General features: G+C 44.3%; 1 pseudogene; it reads left to right on the top strand.

Annotated features, from left to right (window-relative positions):
- LOC116371557 (eukaryotic translation initiation factor 3 subunit H-like) overlaps positions 1–19,628 on the top strand; it is a 99,583-nt pseudogene that overhangs the window by 40,684 nt on the left and 39,271 nt on the right.

The raw sequence follows: 19,628 nt of genomic DNA, 5'->3' as shown, positions 1-19,628 counted from the left end.
TGTCTGTTAGAAAGCAGACTGAGCCAGGTTCTCCTCTAGGGTGTTGCCTGTGTTTTAGGAAGGTGAATTCATCTCACCAGGTGTCTGTTAGAAAGCAGACTGAGCCAGGTTCTCCTCTAGGGTGTTGCCTGTGTTTTAGGTTATTGGAAGGTGAATTCATCTCACCAGGTGTCTGTTAGAAAGCAGACTGAGCCAGGTTCTCCTCTAGGGTGTTGCCTGTGTTTTAGGTTATTGGAAGGTGAATTCATCTCACCAGGTGTCTGTTGGAAAGCAGACTGAGCCAGGTTCTCCTCTAGGGTGTTGCCTGTGTTTTAGGAAGGTGAATGCATCTCACCAGGTGTCTGTTAGAAAGCAGACTGAGACAGGTTCTCCTCTAGGGTGTTGCCTGTGTTTTAGGAAGGTGAATTCATCTCACCAGGTGTCTGTTAGAAAGCAGACTGAGACAGGGTCTCCTCTAGGGTGTTGCCTGTGTTTTAGGTTATTGGAAGGTGAATTCATCTCACCAGGTGTCTGTTGGAAAGCAGACTGAGACAGGGTCTCCTCTAGGGTGTTGCCTGTGTTTTAGGTTATTGGAAGGTGAATGCATCTCACCAGGTGTCTGTTAGAAAGCAGACTGAGACAGGTTCTCCTCTAGGGGTGTTGCCTGTGTTTTAGGAAGGTGAATGCATCTCACCAGGTGTCTGTTAGAAAGCAGACTGAGACAGGGTCTCCTCTAGGGTGTTGCCTGTGTTTTAGGTTATTGGAAGGTGAATTCATCTCACCAGTGTCTGTTAGAAAGCAGACTGAGCCAGGTTCTCCTCTAGGGTGTTGCCTGTGTTTTAGGTTATTGGAAGGTGAATGCATCTCACCAGGTGTCTGTTAGAAAGCAGACTGAGACAGGTTCTCCTCTAGGGGTGTTGCCTGTGTTTTAGGAAGGTGAATGCATCTCACCAGGTGTCTGTTAGAAAGCAGACTGAGACAGGTTCTCCTCTAGGGTGTTGCCTGTGTTTTAGGAAGGTGAATTCATCTCACCAGGTGTCTGTTGGAAAGCAGACTGAGACAGGTTCTCCTCTAGGGTGTTGCCTGTGTTTTAGGTTATTGGAAGGTGAATGCATCTCACCAGGTGTCTGTTAGAAAGCAGACTGAGCCAGGTTCTCCTCTAGGGTGTTGCCTGTGTTTTAGGAAGGTGAATTCATCTCACCAGGTGTCTGTTAGAAAGCAGACTGAGACAGGTTCTCCTCTAGGGTGTTGCCTGTGTTTTAGGAAGGTGAATTCATCTCACCAGGTGTCTGTTAGAAAGCAGACTGAGACAGGTTCTCCTCTAGGGTGTTGCCTGTGTTTTAGGAAGGTGAATTCATCTCACCAGGTGTCTGTTAGAAAGCAGACTGAGACAGGTTCTCCTCTAGGATGTTGCCTGTGTTTTAGGAAGGGGAATTCATCTCACCAGGTGTCTGTTAGAAAGCAGACTGAGACAGGTTCTCCTCTAGGATGTTGCCTGTGTTTTAGGAAGGTGAATTCATCTCACCAGGTGTCTGTTAGAAAGCAGACTGAGACAGGTTCTCCTCTAGGGTGTTGCCTGTGTTTTAGGAAGGTGAATTCATCTCACCAGGTGTCTGTTAGAAAGCAGACTGAGACAGGTTCTCCTCTAGGGTGTTGCCTGTGTTTTAGGAAGGTGAATGCATCTCACCAGTTGTCTGTTGGAAAGCAGACTGAGACAGGTTCTCCTCTAGGGTGTTGCCTGTGTTTTAGGAAGGTGAATTCATCTCACCAGTTGTCTGTTGGAAAGCAGACTGAGACAGGTTCTCCTCTAGGGTGTTGCCTGTGTTTTAGGAAGGTGAATTCATCTCACCAGGTGTCTGTTAGAAAGCTGACTGAGACAGGTTCTCCTCTAGGGTGTTGCCTGTGTTTTAGGTTATTGGAAGGTGAATGCATCTCACCAGGTGTCTGTTAGAAAGCAGACTGAGACAGGTTCTCCTCTAGGGTGTTGCCTGTGTTTTAGGAAGGTGAATTCATCTCACCAGTTGTCTGTTGGAAAGCAGACTGAGACAGGTTCTCCTCTAGGGTGTTGCCTGTGTTTTAGGTTATTGGAAGGTGAATGCATCTCACCAGGTGTCTGTTAGAAAGCAGACTGAGACAGGTTCTCCTCTAGGGTGTTGCCTGTGTTTTAGGAAGGTGAATTCATCTCACCAGTGTCTGTTAGAAAGCAGACTGAGCCAGGTTCTCCTCTAGGGTGTTGCCTGTGTTTTAGGAAGGTGAATGCATCTCACCAGGTGTCTGTTAGAAAGCAGACTGAGACAGGTTCTCCTCTAGGGTGTTGCCTGTGTTTTAGGAAGGTGAGTTCATCTCACCACAGTGTCTGTTAGAAAGCAGACTGAGACAGGTTCTCCTCTAGGGTGTTGCCTGTGTTTTAGGAAGGTGAATTCATCTCACCAGTTGTCTGTTGGAAAGCAGACTGAGACAGGGTCTCCTCTAGGGTGTTGCCTGTGTTTTAGGTTATTGGAAGGTGAATTCATCTCACCAGTGTCTGTTAGAAAGCTGACTGAGACAGGTTCTCCTCTAGGGTGTTGCCTGTGTTTTAGGAAGGTGAATTCATCTCTACCAAGTGTCTGTTAGAAAGCAGACTGAGCCAGGTTCTCCTCTAGGGTGTTGCCTGTGTTTTAGGTTATTGGAAGGTGAATTCATCTCACCAGTGTCTGTTAGAAAGCAGACTGAGACAGGTTCTCCTCTAGGGTGTTGCCTGTGTTTTAGGTTATTGGAAGGTGAATTCATCTCACCAGTGTCTGTTAGAAAGCAGACTGAGCCAGGTTCTCCTCTAGGGTGTTGCCTGTGTTTTAGGTTATTGGAAGGTGAATTCATCTCACCGGTGTCTGTTAGAAAGCAGACTGAGCCAGGTTCTCCTCTAGGGTGTTGCCTGTGTTTTAGGAAGGTGAATTCATCTCTACCAAGTGTCTGTTAGAAAGCAGACTGAGCCAGGTTCTCCTCTAGGGTGTTGCCTGTGTTTTAGGTTATTGGAAGGTGAATTCATCTCACCAGTGTCTGTTAGAAAGCAGACTGAGCCAGGTTCTCCTCTAGGGTGTTGCCTGTGTTTTAGGAAGGTGAATTCATCTCTACCAAGTGTCTGTTAGAAAGCAGACTGAGCCAGGTTCTCCTCTAGGGTGTTGCCTGTGTTTTAGGAAGGTGAATTCATCTCACCAGTGTCTGTTAGAAAGCAGACTGAGCCAGGTTCTCCTCTAGGGTGTTGCCTGTGTTTTAGGAAGGTGAATTCATCTCACCAGTGTCTGTTAGAAAGTAGACTGAGCCAGGTTCTCCTCTAGGGTGTTGCCTGTGTTTTAGGAAGGTGAATTCATCTCACCAGTGTCTGTTAGAAAGCAGACTGAGCCAGGTTCTCCTCTAGGGTGTTGCCTGTGTTTTAGGAAGGTGAATTCATCTCACCAGTGTCTGTTAGAAAGTAGACTGAGCCAGGTTCTCCTCTAGGGTGTTGCCTGTGTTTTAGGAAGGTGAATTCATCTCACCAGTGTCTGTTAGAAAGCAGACTGAGCCAGGTTCTCCTCTAGGGTGTTGCCTGTGTTTTAGGAAGGTGAATTCATCTCACCAGTTGTCTGTTGGAAAGCAGACTGAGCCAGGTTCTCCTCTAGGGTGTTGCCTGTGTTTTAGGAAGGTGAATTCATCTCTACCAAGTGTCTGTTAGAAAGCAGACTGAGCCAGGTTCTCCTCTAGGGTGTTGCCTGTGTTTTAGGTTATTGGAAGGTGAATTCATCTCACCAGTGTCTGTTAGAAAGCTGACTGAGACAGGTTCTCCTCTAGGGGTGTTGCCTGTGCTTTAGCTTCATTTACCCTAAACCCCCCCCCGCCCCCCCCAGTCCCAACATACTCTACTGGCGGACCGGAGCCAGACCCAGAACCGGGTCAATGCGGACCGCAAGGCCCGAAGAAAGTTTTTAAAAAGATACAGTAGCAGTCGAAATGTTTGGAGAGACACCTCCTCATTCAAGGGTTCTTCTTTATTCGGTACTGTTTTCTACATTGTAGAATAATAGTGAAGACATCAAAATAATGAAATAGCACACATGGAATCATGTAGTAAACAGAAAAAAAGTGCTAAATCAAAATAGATTTTAGATTTGAGATTCTTCAAAGTAGCTTTGCCCACGCTTGACATTCTCTCAACCAGCTTCACCTGGAATTATTTTCCAACAGTCTTGAAGGAGTTCCTACATATGCTGAGCACTTTTTGGCTGCTTTTCCTTCACTCTGTGGTCCAACTCATCCCAAACCTTCTCAGTTTGGTTGAGGTCAGGTGATTGTGGAGGGCAGGTCACCTGATGCAGCACTACATCATTCTCCTTCTTGGTCAAATAGCCCTTACACAGCCTGGAGATGTGTTGGGTCATTGTCCTGTTGAAAAACAAATGATAGTCCCACTAAGCGCAAACCAGATGGGATGGTGTATCAGTGCAGAACGCTGTGGTAGCCATGCTGGTGAAGTATGCCTTGAATTCTAAATAAATCACAGACTGTTTCACCAGCAAAGCACCACCACACCTCCTCCTCCATGCTTCACGGTGGGAACCACACCTGAGGAGATCATCCGTTCACCTACTCTGTGTCTCACAAAGACACGGCGGTTGGAACCAAAAATCTTAAATTTGGACTCATCAGACCAAAGGACAGATTTCCACTGGTTGAATGTCCATTGTTCGCGTTTCTTGGCCCAATCAAGTCTCTTCTTATCGGTGTCCTTTAAAAAAAAAAAAATTAAGCTAGGCAAGTTTGTTAAGAACAAATTCTAATTTTACAATGCCGGCCTAACCCGGACAGCGCTGGGCCAATTGTGGGCAGCCCCATGGGATTCTCGATCACGGCCTGTTGTGACAAAGCCCAAGATCAAACCACTGAGATGCAGTGCTTTAGACCACCGTGCCACTCGGAAGCCCAAAAATAGTTGTTTTTTTGTTGTTGCAGCAAATCGACCATGAAGGCCTGATTTCACACAGTCTCCTCTGAACAGTTGATGTTGAGATGTGTCTGTTACTGGAACTCTGTGAAGCATTTATTTGGGCTGCATTCTGAGGTGCAGGTAACATCGAATGAACTTATCCTCTGCAGCAGAGGTAACCCTGGGCGGTCCTCATGAGAGACAGTTTCATCATAGTGCTTGGTGGTTTATGCGACTGCACTTGAAGAAACTTTCAAAGTTGTTGACATTCTCCGTATTGACTGATCTTCATGTCTGAAAGTAATGATGGACTGTCGTTTCTCTTTGCTTATTTAAGCTGTTCTTTCCATAATATGGACTTAGCCCTATTTGGTAAAAGACCATATTCTGTGTACCAGCCCTACCGTGTCACAACACAACTGATTGGCTCAAACACTTTAAGAAGGAAAGAAATTGCACAGATTAACGTTTAACAAGGCACACCTGTTAATTGAAATGCATTCCAGGTGACTAACTCATGAAGCTGGTTGAGAGAATGACAAGAGTGTGCAAAGCTGTCAAGGCCAAAGGGTGGCTACTTTGAAAAATCTCAAATATAAAATATATTTTGATTTGTTTAACACTTTTTATTTATTTATTACTACATGATTCCATATGTGTTATTTCATAGTTTTGATGTCTTCACTATTATTCTACATTGTAAAAAATAAATAAAAACCCTTGAATGAGTAGACATTTTATTTTTTTACTCTGTTGGGCTTCGACCCATGGTATCATATAAACACACATAAGACATGGAATACTGTGTAGAACTGCAGGAAATTACCTTTAAAACAGAAGAAAACAGCCCCATGCAAAATGTGTAGAAAACATCATTCATCTTTTACATGAAGGGTTATTGTTGGAAGGCCAATGACAACAACAACAACAAAATCTACATTTTTATCTATTTTAAAATCCAGCGGTACCATAACAAAATGTGTAAAAAGTCAGAAACGGATGTGATATATACTATACTATATAATACTTCCTGAAGGCGCTGGACATGAAGGAGGTTTGATGATTGGTCACATGACCCAGGCCATGTCCTCTGCTGCCTCTGTCAGTAGCTGTGTTTCAGGAAGTCTTCATGATGGTGTGAATATGAGAAAGACTTGAACATCTTGGTTCTGTTATAATCTCCACCCGGCACAGCCAGTAGAGGACTGGCCCACCCCTCATAGCCTGGTTCCTCTCTAGGTTTATAATCTCCAACCCCCATAGCCTGGTTCCTCTCTAGGTTTATAATCTCCACCCCCCATAGCCTGGTTCCTCTCTAGGTTTATAATCTCCACCCCTCATAGCCTGGTTCCTCTCTAGGTTTATAATCTCCACCCGGCACAGCCAGAAGAGGACTGGCCAGCCCTCATAGCCTGGTTTCTCTCTAGGTTTATAATCTCCACCCGGCACAGCCAGAAGAGGACTGGCCACCCCTCATAGCCTGGTTCCTCTCTAGGTTTATAATCTCCACCCGGCACAGCCAGAAGAGGACTGGCCACCCCTCATAGCCTGGTTTCTTCCTAGCCAACGTGCTTCTACACCTGCATTGCTTGCTGTTTGGGGGTTTTAGGCTGGGTTTCTGTACAGCACTTTGAGATATCAGCTGATGTAAGAAGGGCTTAATAAATCCATGTGATTGATTTGGTTGGTTGCATCCTCACGATATTGCTCTGACAGGTCTTCCTCCATTAGTCCCCTGTCCTCAGACATCTTCAGGGTGACCTCTGTCCCAAATGGTTACCTTATTCCCTATATAGTAGTGCACTACTCTTGTTGTTACCAAGCGCTCTGTGGGGACATGCTCCTCAGTTGAACACGTGAACGTGACAGGAGAGTCTGTTCCCTGACTGTGTGTCAGGAAGACCAGCAGTTCATAACTCACTCTGTCTTCTGCATGTTTAATGAGGGACCACTGTTAATCAATAATGAAGTGAAAACTAGGATTAATTCAAAATTGCACCCTATTCCCTATATAGGGCTGTCTGGTCAAAAGTAGTGTGCTCTATAGGGTATAAGGTACCATCTATATAGGGTGCCATCTGCATAGGGAATAGGGTACCATCTGCATAGGGAATAGGGTGCCATCTATATAGGGAATAGGGTGCCATCTATATAGGGAATAGGGTGCCATCTATATAGGGAATAGGGTGCCATCTGTATAGGTGGCCATCCGTATAGGGTGCCATCTATATAGGGTGCCATCTGTACCATTATAAGGAATGAGAGGACGGAGCCTAGTAATTTGTCTGGATGTTCTCTAGGGGGCAGTAGTGAGCTATAGCCAGGCTACTTGTGCAAGCTAGAAGAGAGAGTTCCCACAGCTTCTTCAAACTAAAACATCATAACTCCAGTTGACAGAACCGGTTCTGGACTCCAACCCAGGGGAATACATTGCTTACAGAGCAGACGAGGGTCCGGCCCACCGAAACAACGAAGGTTTAGCTGTTTTCACACGCGACATTTGCATCGTAACGTTGTCGTTTATTCTACTAAATTAGAATTGTTTTTGTGTGACAATGACAATGAACAGAAGATATACAGTATGACATTCATCAAATCAAACCTTACCATGAAATGCTGAATACAACCGGTACCTTACCGTGAAATGCTGAATACAACAGGTGTAGTAGACCTTACAGTGAAATGCTGAATACAACAGGTACCTTACCGTGAAATGCCAAATACAGCAGGTACCTTACAGTGAAATGCCGAATACAGCAGGTACCTTACTGTGAAATGCCAAATACAGCAGGTACCTTACAGTGAAATGCCGAATACAGCAGGTACCTTACTGTGAAATGCCAAATACAGCAGGTACCTTACAGTGAAATGCCGAATACAGCAGGTACCTTACAGTGAAATGCTGAATACAACAGGTACCTTACCATGAAATACTGAATACAGCAGGTACCTTACCGTGAAATGCTGACTACAACAGGTGTAGTAGACCTTACAACAGGTGTAGTAGACCTTACAGTGAAATGCTGAATACAACAGGTGTAGTAGACCTTACAGTGAAATGCTGAATACAACAGGTGTAGTAGACCTTACAGTGAAATGCTGAATACAACAGGTGTAGGTAGACCTTACAGTGAAATGCTGAATACAACAGGTGTAGTAGACCTTACAGGGAAATGCTGAATATAACAGGTGTAGTAGACCTTACAGTGAAATGCTTACTTACAAGCCCTTAACCAAAAATACAGTTGTTGGTTAAGAAATAGAGTTAAGAAAAGATATACCAAATAAACGGAAGTGAAAATAATGAAATAAAATCAAAAAGTAACACATAACAATTCCATAACAGGTGTTTAGTCCCAGGATCCTTCGCTTAGTGATGAGCTTTGTGGGTACCACCGTGCTTCTACACCTGCATTGCTTGCTGTTTGGTGTTTTAGGCTGGGTTTCTGTACAGCACTTTGAGATATCAGCTGATGTACGAAGGGCTATATAAATAAATTTGATTTGGTGTTGAATGCTGAGCTCAATGAACAGCGTTCTCACATAAGTGTTCCTTTTGTTCAGGTGGAGAGGAAGGGGCCAGTGTGGAGAGGCGATTGAGATTTGCGTCACCTTGTAGATTTGTTGGGGCGATATGCGAATTGGAGTGGGTCTAGAGTTTCCAGCATGCTGGAGTTTGTGAGCCACGACCAGCCTTTTTCAAAGCCCTTCACGGCTACCGACGCGACTGCTACGTTGCGCTTGTCATTTAGTGTCACGGGAATTTTCAATCCCATTGATGATAATAATCACTATAGCTTTGACCAACTCCCAGAGGTTGTAAGGCCCGGGTTAATAGAAGAATTAGACAAAGTCCCAGTCTGCAATGGATCAATACGTTATATCAGAGAGTACTCCGACTTCAAAATGAGAACACTATCTTTTTATCACACACCACACACACACACACACACACACACACACAAACTCACATCAGTAGAAACTCCACCTCTCTTTAGGTGGGCTGTATTTTTCCACAATACTAAGACATAGTTTCTCATTATCTTCTGCAAGCCTAGCCAGTTCAGTTGGCCTTGAATGCCTCAACTATACCCAGCTCATATTGAGAAATAGTAACACAATGGCCTATTGAATTATGACTCTAACACATTTCATACAATTTATATGGTTTCAGGGTGGAATACTTTAGTCATTACTTTAAACATATAAATTCCATTATACCTTCGCATTCTTTTGCACAGGGACTATGGTGGTCTGTTTGAAACATGTTGGTATTACAGACTCAGTCAGGGAGAGGTTGAAAATGTCAGTGAAGACACTTGCCAGTTGGTCCGCGCATGCTTTGAGTTCACGTCCTGGTAATCCATCTGGCCCCTATGGCTTTGTGAATGTTGCCCTGTTTAATAAGGTCTTGCTACAGAGAGCGTTATCACACCGTCATCCAGAACAGCTGGTGCTCTCATGCATGCTTCAATGTTGCTTGCCTCGAAGCTAGCATGAAAGGCATTTAGCTCGTCTGATAAGCTCGCGTCACATGTTAGCATTATAATATGATTACACAACCCAAAAGTAATGTGAAATACGTAACAGAAACATACTGTATGTAGACTGCTTCATGTTTGTCTGTGCTTGCTAGCAGTAGCCAAATAGCCAGCCGGCAGCCCTGGGCAGAGCATTTACACCCTGGGAAGTGAAATGTACTCTGGGAATTGTTGTATGCTGTGTAAATTCCATTGTATTTCTATGGCGTGTAGACTACATGTCCTCCATCGCGACTTCCCCTAAAGGCCCATCTGCTAGCCGCAGCCAGCTAGCTATCTAGAGCATATCGGACTGTTAACTGAAGAGGTCCATCAGCCAATTTCTTGGGCTACAATAACTATTTTGCCAATTGGCCTGGACCTTTTTACTGCCGACAACAGACAGTCCCGTTGCAACGTCCCCCTAAGGCCCTTCTGCTAGCCCCCGCCCGCTAGCTGTCTGAATCGCCATGTCTCCAGCCCTCCTAGCTACCCACTGGACCCCATGATCACTCGGCTACGCATGCCTCTCCCTAATGTCAATATGCCTTGTCCATTGCTGTTTTGGTTAGTGATTATTGTCTTATTTCACTGTAGAGCCTCGAGCCCTAGTCAGTATGTCTCTCCCTAATGTCAATATGCCTTGTCCATTGCTGTTTTGGTTAGTGATTATTGTCTTCTTTCACTGTAGAGCCTCCAGCCCTGCTCAATATGCCTTAGCTGGCCCTTTTGTTTCACTGTAGAGCCTCCAGCCCTTTTGTTTCACTGTAGAGCCTCCAGCCCTGCTCAATATGCCTTAGCGGGCCCTTTTGCTTCACTGTAGAACCTCCAGCCCTGCTCAATATGCCTTAGCTAGCCCTTTTGTTCCACCTCCCACACATGCAGTGACCTCACCTGGTCTAAATGATGTCTCCAGAGACACAACCTCTCATCATCACCTCATCACCTCTCTCAATGCCTAGGTTTACCTCCACTGTATTCACATCCTACCATACTCTTGTCTGTACATTATGAATCTATTCTTCCGCGCCCAGAAACCTGCTCCTTTCACTCTCTGTGCCGAAAGCGACTAGGCAAGTTTTTAAAGCCTTTAGCCCGTACCCTTATCCTATTCCTCCTCTGTTCCTCTGGTGATGTGGAGGTTAATCCAGGCCCTGCAGCGCCTAGCTCCACTCTCATTCCCCAGGTGCTCTCATTTATTGACTTCTGTAACCGTAAAAGCCTTGGTTTCATGCATGTTAACATTAGAAACCTCCTCCCTAAGTTTGTTTTATTCACTGCTTTAGCACACTGTGCCATCCCGGATGTTCTAGCCGTGTCTGAATCCTGGTTTTAGAAGGCCAACAAAAATCCTGAGAATTCCATCCCTAAATATAACATTTTCCGACAAGATAGGGGGCGGAGTTGCAATCTACTGCAGAGAGAGCCTGCAGAGTTCTGTCATATTATCCAGGCCCAAACAATTCGAGCTTCTACTTCTAAAAATCCACCTTTCCAGAAACAAGTCTCTCTCCGTTGCCGCTTGTTATAGACCCCCCTCAGCCCCCAGCTGTGCCCTGGACACCATATGTGAATTGATTGCCCCCATCTATCTTCAGAGCTCGTACTGTTAGGTGACCTAAACTGGGGCATGCTAAACACCCTGGCCGTCCTACAATCTAAGCTTGATGCCCTCAATCTCACACAAAATATCAATGAATCTACCAGGTACAAACCCAAATCTGTAAACACGGGCACCTTTTATAGATATCATCCTAACCAATTTGCCCTCTAAATACACCTCTGCTGTTTTCAACCAAGATCTCAGCGATCACTGCCTCATTGCCTGCACCCGTAATGGGTCTGCGGTCAAACGACCACCCCTCATCACTGTCAAACGCTCCCTAAAACACTTCAGCGTGCAGGCCTTTCTAATCGACCTGGCCCGGGTATTCTGGAAGGATATTGACCTCATCCCGTCAGTAGTGGATGCCTGGTTATTCTTTAAGTGCTTTTCTCACCATCTCTTAAATAAGCCCCATTCAAAAACAATGTGAACCAGGAACAGATATAGCCATTGGTTCACTCCAGACTGCCCTTGACCAGCACAAAAACACAAAAAAACACAGAGCCCTGACCTCAACCCCATCGAACACCTTTGGGATGAATTGGAATGTCGACTGCGAGCCAGGCCTAATCGCCCAACATCAGTTCTCAACCTCACTAATGCTGTTGTGGCTAAATGGAAGCAAGTCCCCGCAGCAATGTTCCAACATCTAGTGGAAAGCCTTCCTAGAAGAGAGGAGGCTGTTATAGCAGCAAAGAGAGGACCAACTCCATATTAATGCCCATGAATTTGGAATGAGATGTACATGGTGTTTCTCTCTAGATTCTATACATGGTGTTTCTCTCTAGATTCTATACATGGTGTTTCTCTCTGGATTCTATACATGGTGTTTCTCTCTGGATTCTATACATGGTGTTTCTCTCTAGATGCTATACATGGTGTTTCTCTCTAGATGCTATACATGGTGTTTCTCTCCTCTCTCTAGATTCTATACATGGTGTTTCTCTCTCTCTAGAGTCTATACATGGTGTTTCTCTCTCTCTAGAGTCTATACATGGTGTTTCTCTCCTCTCTCTAGATTCTATAAATGGTGTTTCTCTCTAGATTCTATACATGGTGTTTCTCTCTAGATTCTATACATGGTGTTTCTCTCTAGATTCTATACATGGTGTTTCTCTCTAGATTCTATACATGGTGTTTCTCTCTAGATTCTATACATGGTGTTTCTCTCTAGATTCTATACATGGTGTTTCTCTCTAGATTCTATACATGGTGTTTCTCTCTAGATTCTACACATGGTGTTTCTCTCTAGATTCTATACATGGTGTTTCTCTCTCTAGATTCTATACATGGTGTTTCTCTCTCTAGATTCTATACATGGTGTTTCTCTCTAGATTCTATACATGGTGTTTCTCTCTAGATTCTATACATGGTGTTTCTCTCTAGATTCTATACATGGTGTTTCTCTCTAGATTCTATACATGGTGTTTCTCTCTAGATTCTATACATGGTGTTTCTCTCTAGATTCTATACATGGTGTTTCTCTCTAGATTCTATACATGGTGTTTCTCTCTAGATTCTATACATGGTGTTTCTCTCTAGATTCTATACATGGTGTTTCTCTCTAGATTCTATACATGGTGTTTCTCTCTAGATTCTATACATGGTGTTTCTCTCTAGATTCTATACATGGTGTTTCTCTCTAGATTCTATACATGGTGTTTCTCTCTAGATTCTATACATGGTGTTTCTCTCTAGATTCTATACATGGTGTTTCTCTCTAGATTCTATACATGGTGTTTCTCTCTAGATTCTATACATGGTGTTTCTCTCTAGATTCTATACATGGTGTTTCTCTCTAGATTCTATACATGGTGTTTCTCTCTAGATTCTATACATGGTGTTTCTCTCTAGATTCTATACATGGTGTTTCTCTCTCTAGATTCTATACATGGTGTTTCTCTCTAGATTCTATACATGGTGTTTCTCTCTAGATTCTATACATGGTGTTTCTCTCTAGATTCTATACATGGTGTTTCTCTCTAGATTCTATACATGGTGTTTCTCTCTAGATTCTATACATGGTGTTTCTCTCTAGATTCTATACATGGTGTTTCTCTCTAGATTCTATACATGGTGTTTCTCTCTAGATTCTATACATGGTGTTTCTCTCTAAGATTCTATACATGGTGTTTCTCTCTAGATTCTATACATGGTGTTTCTCTCTAGATTCTATACATGGTGTTTCTCTCTAGATTCTATACATGGTGTTTCTCTCTAGATTCTATACATGGTGTTTCTCTCTAGATTCTATACATGGTGTTTCTCTCTAGATTCTATACATGGTGTTTCTCTCTAGATTCTATACATGGTGTTTCTCTCTAGATTCTATACATGGTGTTTCTCTCTAGATTCTATACATGGTGTTTCTCTCTAGATTCTATACATGGTGTTTCTCTCTAGATTCTATACATGGTGTTTCTCTCTAGATTCTATACATGGTGTTTCTCTCTAGATTCTATACATGGTGTTTCTCTCTAGATTCTATACATGGTGTTTCTCTCTAGATTCTATACATGGTGTTTCTCTCTAGATTCTATACATGGTGTTTCTCTCTAGATTCTATACATGGTGTTTCTCTCTAGATTCTATACATGGTGTTTCTCTCTAGATTCTATACATGGTGTTCTCTCTAGATTCTATACATGGTGTTTCTCTCTAGATTCTATACATGGTGTTTCTCTCTAGATTCTATACATGGTGTTTCTCTCTAGATTCTATACATGGTGTTTCTCTCTAGATTCTATACATGGTGTTTCTCTCTAGATTCTATACATGGTGTTTCTCTCTAGATTCTATACATGGTGTTTCTCTCTAGATTCTATACATGGTGTTTCTCTCTAGATTCTATACATGGTGTTTCTCTCTAGATTCTATACATGGTGTTTCTCTCTAGATTCTATACATGGTGTTTCTCTCTAGATTCTATACATGTGTTTCTCTCTAGATTCTATACATGGTGTTTCTCTCTAGATTCTATACATGGTGTTTCTCTCTAGATTCTATACATGGTGTTTCTCTCTAGATTCTATACATGGTGTTTCTCTCTAGATTCTATACATGGTGTTTCTCTTCTAGATTCTATACATGGTGTTTCTCTCTAGATTCTATACATGGTGTTTCTCTCTAGATTCTATACATGGTGTTTCTCTCTAGATTCTATACATGGTGTTTCTCTCTAGATTCTATACATGGTGTTTCTCTCTAGATTCTATACATGGTGTTTCTCTCTAGATTCTATACATGGTGTTTCTCTCTAGATTCTATACATGGTGTTTCTCTCTAGATTCTATACATGGTGTTTCTCTCTAGATTCTATACATGGTGTTTCTCTCTAGATTCTATACATGGTGTTTCTCTCTAGATTCTATACATGGTGTTTCTCTCTAGATTCTATACATGGTGTTTCTCTCTAGATTCTATACATGGTGTTTCTCTCTAGATTCTATACATGGTGTTTCTCTCTAGATTCTATACATGGTGTTTCTCTCTAGATTCTATACATGGTGTTTCTCTCTAGATTCTATACATGGTGTTTCTCTCTAGATTCTATACATGGTGTTTCTCTAGATTCTATACATGGTGTTTCTCTAGATTCTATACATGTGTTCTCTAGATTCTATACATGGTGTTCTCTCTCTAGATTCTATACATGGTGTTTCTCTCTAGATTCTATACATGGTGTTTCTCTCTAGATTCTATACATGGTGTTTCTCTCTAGATTCTATACATGGTGTTTCTCTCTAGATTCTATACATGGTGTTTCTCTCTAGATTCTATACATGGTGTTTCTCTCTAGATTCTATACATGGTGTTTCTCTCTAGATTCTATACATGGTGTTTCTCTCTAGATTCTATACATGGTGTTTCTCTCTAGATTCTATACATGGTGTTTCTCTCTAGATTCTATACATGGTGTTTCTCTCTAGATTCTATTATTAATATAATGTTCTTATTGTATTATCATTATTATTATTATTATTATTATTAATATTATTATTATTATTATTATTATTAATATAATGTTCGACCTTTTGTTTTAATCTTAACATATGTTTCTCTCCCCCGCTTTCTCTCCCCCACTTTCTCTCCCCCGCTTTCTCTCCCTCTTTCTCCCTCCCCTGCTTCCTTGCTTGCGCTCTCTCGCTCTCCCCCCTGCCCCCCTCTCCTTCGTTTGCTCTCCCCCCCTCCCTCTCTCCCCCCCTCCCTCTCTCCCCCTGCCACTCTCCCCCCTGCCCCTCTCTCCTTCGTTTGCTCTCTCTCCCCTCTCCCCCTGCCCCCCTCTCCTTCGTTTGCCCCTCTCTCCTTCGTTTGCTCTCTCTCGCTCTCCCCCCTGCCTCTTTCTCCTTCGTTTGCTCTCCCCCTCTCCCCCCTGCCCCTCTCTCCTTCGTTTGCTCTCTCTCCCCTCTCCCCCTGCCCCCCTCTCCTTCGTTTGCTCTCTCCCCCCCTGCCACTCCCCCCCCCTCTCCCTCTCCCACTAGATCCCATTAAGACCGCCCAGGGCTCCCTGTCCCTGAAGGCTTACAGGTTAACACCCAAACTGATGGAGATCTGCAAGGAGAAGGACTTCTCAGCCGAGGGGTGAGACACATACACACACACACACACGAGGAGACCCATACACACACACACACACGCGGATACACACACACACACACACACACGCACACACACGAGGAGACCCATACACACACACACACACACACACGCGCGGACACACACACACACACACACACACGCGCGGACACACACACACACACACACACAGGCTCCACTTCAGAAGCTGGATGAGAATTGCCAAAGGCCATCAATACCACACACACACACACACACACACACACACCACAGAGACACAAATACCAACTGCACCTTTCCTGATAAGAATTCAGCATTAATGCTGTGCTTTGTGAGACTCCCTTCAAAAGATTCCAATGCCTGATGTTATTTTCCCCACGAGCAGGGAGCGCCTCATCAGAGGCTCTTAGTGATGTGATGATAGGGCTTTATAACTAGTGTGTGTTGGGGCTGTCAAACAGCTAGACTGCCATGTTGATCCTCCGCCTGGCTGGTTTTGACCCCCCATTGATTTTAAATTGCATCTGAATGAAGCGTAATGAGGGAGACGTTTTCAAATAGATCGGAGTTCCCACAAGCTGAGTTTATGAAAAGACAGAATCCCAACAGACTGGTATTAAATTGTCCAGAAAATCAACTGCGTTTGGATTTTAAAATGGGTCAATATTAGGAACTGTTGGCTTTCTCCTGATTCTTTAGTTAGTTTCTTCATGTTCACACCCACACCTACCCCCTACCTACCCTTACCTACCTACCTACCCATGCCTACCTACCTACCCTTGCCTACCTACCTACCCGTACCTACCTACCTACCCCTACCTACCCTTACTTACCTACCTACCCCCTACCTACCCTTACTTACCTACCTACCCGTACCTACCTACCTACCTACCTACCCTTACCTACCCTTACTTACCTACCTACCCCCTACCTACCCTTACTTACCTACCTACCCTTACTTACCTACCCACCCCTACCTACCCCCTACCTACCCTTACTTACCTACCTACCCTTACCTACCTACCCTTACCTACCCTTACCTACCTACCCTTACCCTTACCTACCTACCCTTACCTACCTACCCTTACCTACCCGTACCTACCTACCCTTACTTACCTACCTACCCTTGCCTACCTACCTACCCGTACCTACCTACCTACCCGTACCTACCTACCTACCCGTACCTACCTACCTACCCATACCTACCTACCTACCCTTACCTACCTACCTACCTACCTACCTACCTTTACCTACCTACCCACCCGTACCTACCTACCTACCCTTACCTACCTACCTACCTACCTACCCTTACCTACCTACCTACCTACCTACCCTTACCTACCTACCTACCCTTACCTACCTACCTACCCTTACCTACCTACTCCTACCCTTACCTACCCTAACCTACCTACCTACCCTTACCTACCCTTACCTACCTACCTACCCGTAGCTACCTACCCTTACCAGGTGTAACAGGTGTGGTCAGGTGTAACAGGTGTGGTCAGGTGTAACAGGTGTGGTCAGGTGTAACAGGTGTGGTCAGGTGTAACAGGTGTGGTTAGGTGTGGTCAGGTGGTTAGGTGTGGTCAGGTGTAACAGTCTCCAAAAAGGCCAATTACCAATTTGTTATGAAAACTTGAAATCGGCCCAAATGAATCGGTCATGCCGACCTCTACTTACCTACACCGACCTACCTAACCACAACCCTACCTACCCACTTAACCACCAACTGAACTACCTACCCACCCACCTACCTACCTACCTACCTATCCATCTACCTAGTAGTTATTTCCTCTCTGAGGTCAGTTGCTCATTTATTGGCTGGTTGCTTAGCCATCGACTCCATCTGACTCTGTCCAGTTCATTGCTTAGCCATCGACTCCATCTGACTCTGTCCAGTTCGTTGCTTAGCCACTGACTCCACCTGACTCTCTGTCCAGTTCATTGCTTCGCCACTGACTCCACCTGACTCTCTGTCCAGTTCATTGCTTCGCCACTGACTCCACCTGACTCTCTGTCCAGTTCATTGCTTAGCCACTGACTCCATCTGACTCTCTGTCCAGTTCATTGCTTAGCCACTGACTCCACCTGACTCTCTGTCCAGTTCATTGCTTAGCCACTGACTCCACCTGACTCTCTGTCCAGTTCGTTGTCAAGCTTTTTATTCGTTTCTCTGGGTCGTGTTCATTATAGGCACCGAGTGGGAGGGAACGAGACACCACCTGAATTTGTCCAATGAGAAACGCTCTTTTTTTTTTTGGTGTCTGTTTTGTGATAATGTTTGGCTATGTTGTGATAATGACTAGGGAACCCTGTTAGTTTCTAATGCACCGGGTCCTCATCAGTGTGTCTCTGAATACGCTGCTGATTGAAAGACCAGGAGGACAATAGCAGCTCTATTGCTCGGCTGGCGAAGACTCATTTCACCCCCGTTATTATGAGGCCAATATGAATGATATAGCATTTCAAAGGAGGGCTTCAGTTTTCTATGATGGGCTCTTTCCATGTGGCTGGATCTGATGTTTTACAAGCTGCTGGTTTTGTTATCTTTTAAATGAAAGGCAGGAAGAGAGAGACTCTACAGGAAGAGAGAGACTCTACAGGAAGAGAGAGACTCTACAGGAAGAGAGAGACTCTACAGGAAGAGAGAGACTCTACAGGAAGAGAGAGACTCTACAGGAAGAGAGAGACTCTACAGGAAGAGAGAGACTCTACAGGAAGAGAGAGACTCTACAGGAAGAGAGAGACTCTACAGGAAGAGAGAGACTAGACTCTACAGGAAGAGAGAGACTAGACTCTACAGGAAGAGAGAGACTCTACAGGAAGAGAGAGACTCTACAGGAAGAGAGAGACTCTACAGGAAGAGAGAGACTCTACAGGAAGAGAGAGACTAGACTCTACAGGAAGAGAGAGACTAGACTCTACAGGAAGAGAGAGACTCTACAGGAAGAGAGAGACTCTACAGGAAGAGAGAGACTCTACAGGAAGAGAGAGACTCTACAGGAAGAGAGAGACTACAGGAAGAGAGAGACTAGACTCTACAGGAAGAGAGAGACTGCACTGAAGTAGACTCTACAGGAAGAGAGAGACTGCACTGAAGTAGACTAGACTCTACAGGAAGAGAGAGACTCTACAGGAAGAGAGAGACTCTACAGGAAGAGAGAGACTCTACAGGAAGAGAGAGACTAGACTCTACAGGAAGAGAGAGACTAGACTCTACAGGAAGAGAGAGACTAGACTCTACAGGAAGAGAGAGATGCACTGAAGTAGACTAGACTCTACAGGAAGAGAGAGACTCTACAGGAAGAGAGACTCTACAGGAAGAGAGAGACTGCACTGAAGTAGACTAGACTCTACAGGAAGAGAGAGACTCTACAGGAAGAGAGAGACTAGACTCTACAGGAAGAGAGAGACTGCACTGAAGTAGACTAGACTCTACAGGAAGAGAGAGATGCACTGAAGTAGACTAGACTCTACAGGAAGAGAGAGACTCTACAGGAAGAGAGAGACTGCACTGAAGTAGACTAGACTCTACAGGAAGAGAGAGACTCTACAGGAAGAGAGAGACTCTACAGGAAGAGAGAGACTCTACAGGAAGAGAGAGACTCTACAGGAAGAGAGAGACTAGACTCTACAGGAAGAGAGAGACTAGACTCTACAGGAAGAGAGAGACTGCACTGAAGTAGACTAGACTCTACAGGAAGAGAGAGACTGCACTGAAGTAGACTAGACTCTACAGGAAGAGAGAGACTAGACGCTACAGGAAGAGAGAGACTGCACTGAAGTAGACCCAGACTCTACAGGAAGAGAGAGACTGCACTGAATTAGACCCAGACTCTACAGGAAGAGAGACTGCACTGAAGTAGACTAGACGCTAAAGGAAGAGAGAGACTGCACTGAAATAGACCCAGACTCTACAGGAAGAGACTGCACTGAAGTAGACTAGACTCTACAGGAAGAGAGAGACTGCACTGAAGTAGACTAGACGCTACAGGAAGAGAGAGACTAGACT

This window comes from Oncorhynchus kisutch, unplaced genomic scaffold (assembly GCF_002021735.2).
Source record: "Oncorhynchus kisutch isolate 150728-3 unplaced genomic scaffold, Okis_V2 scaffold3357, whole genome shotgun sequence".
NCBI classification, from domain to species: Eukaryota; Metazoa; Chordata; class Actinopteri; order Salmoniformes; family Salmonidae; genus Oncorhynchus; species Oncorhynchus kisutch.
The sequence above is the reverse complement of the archived record's forward strand: the minus strand, read 5'-3'. Positions and strand labels throughout refer to the sequence as shown.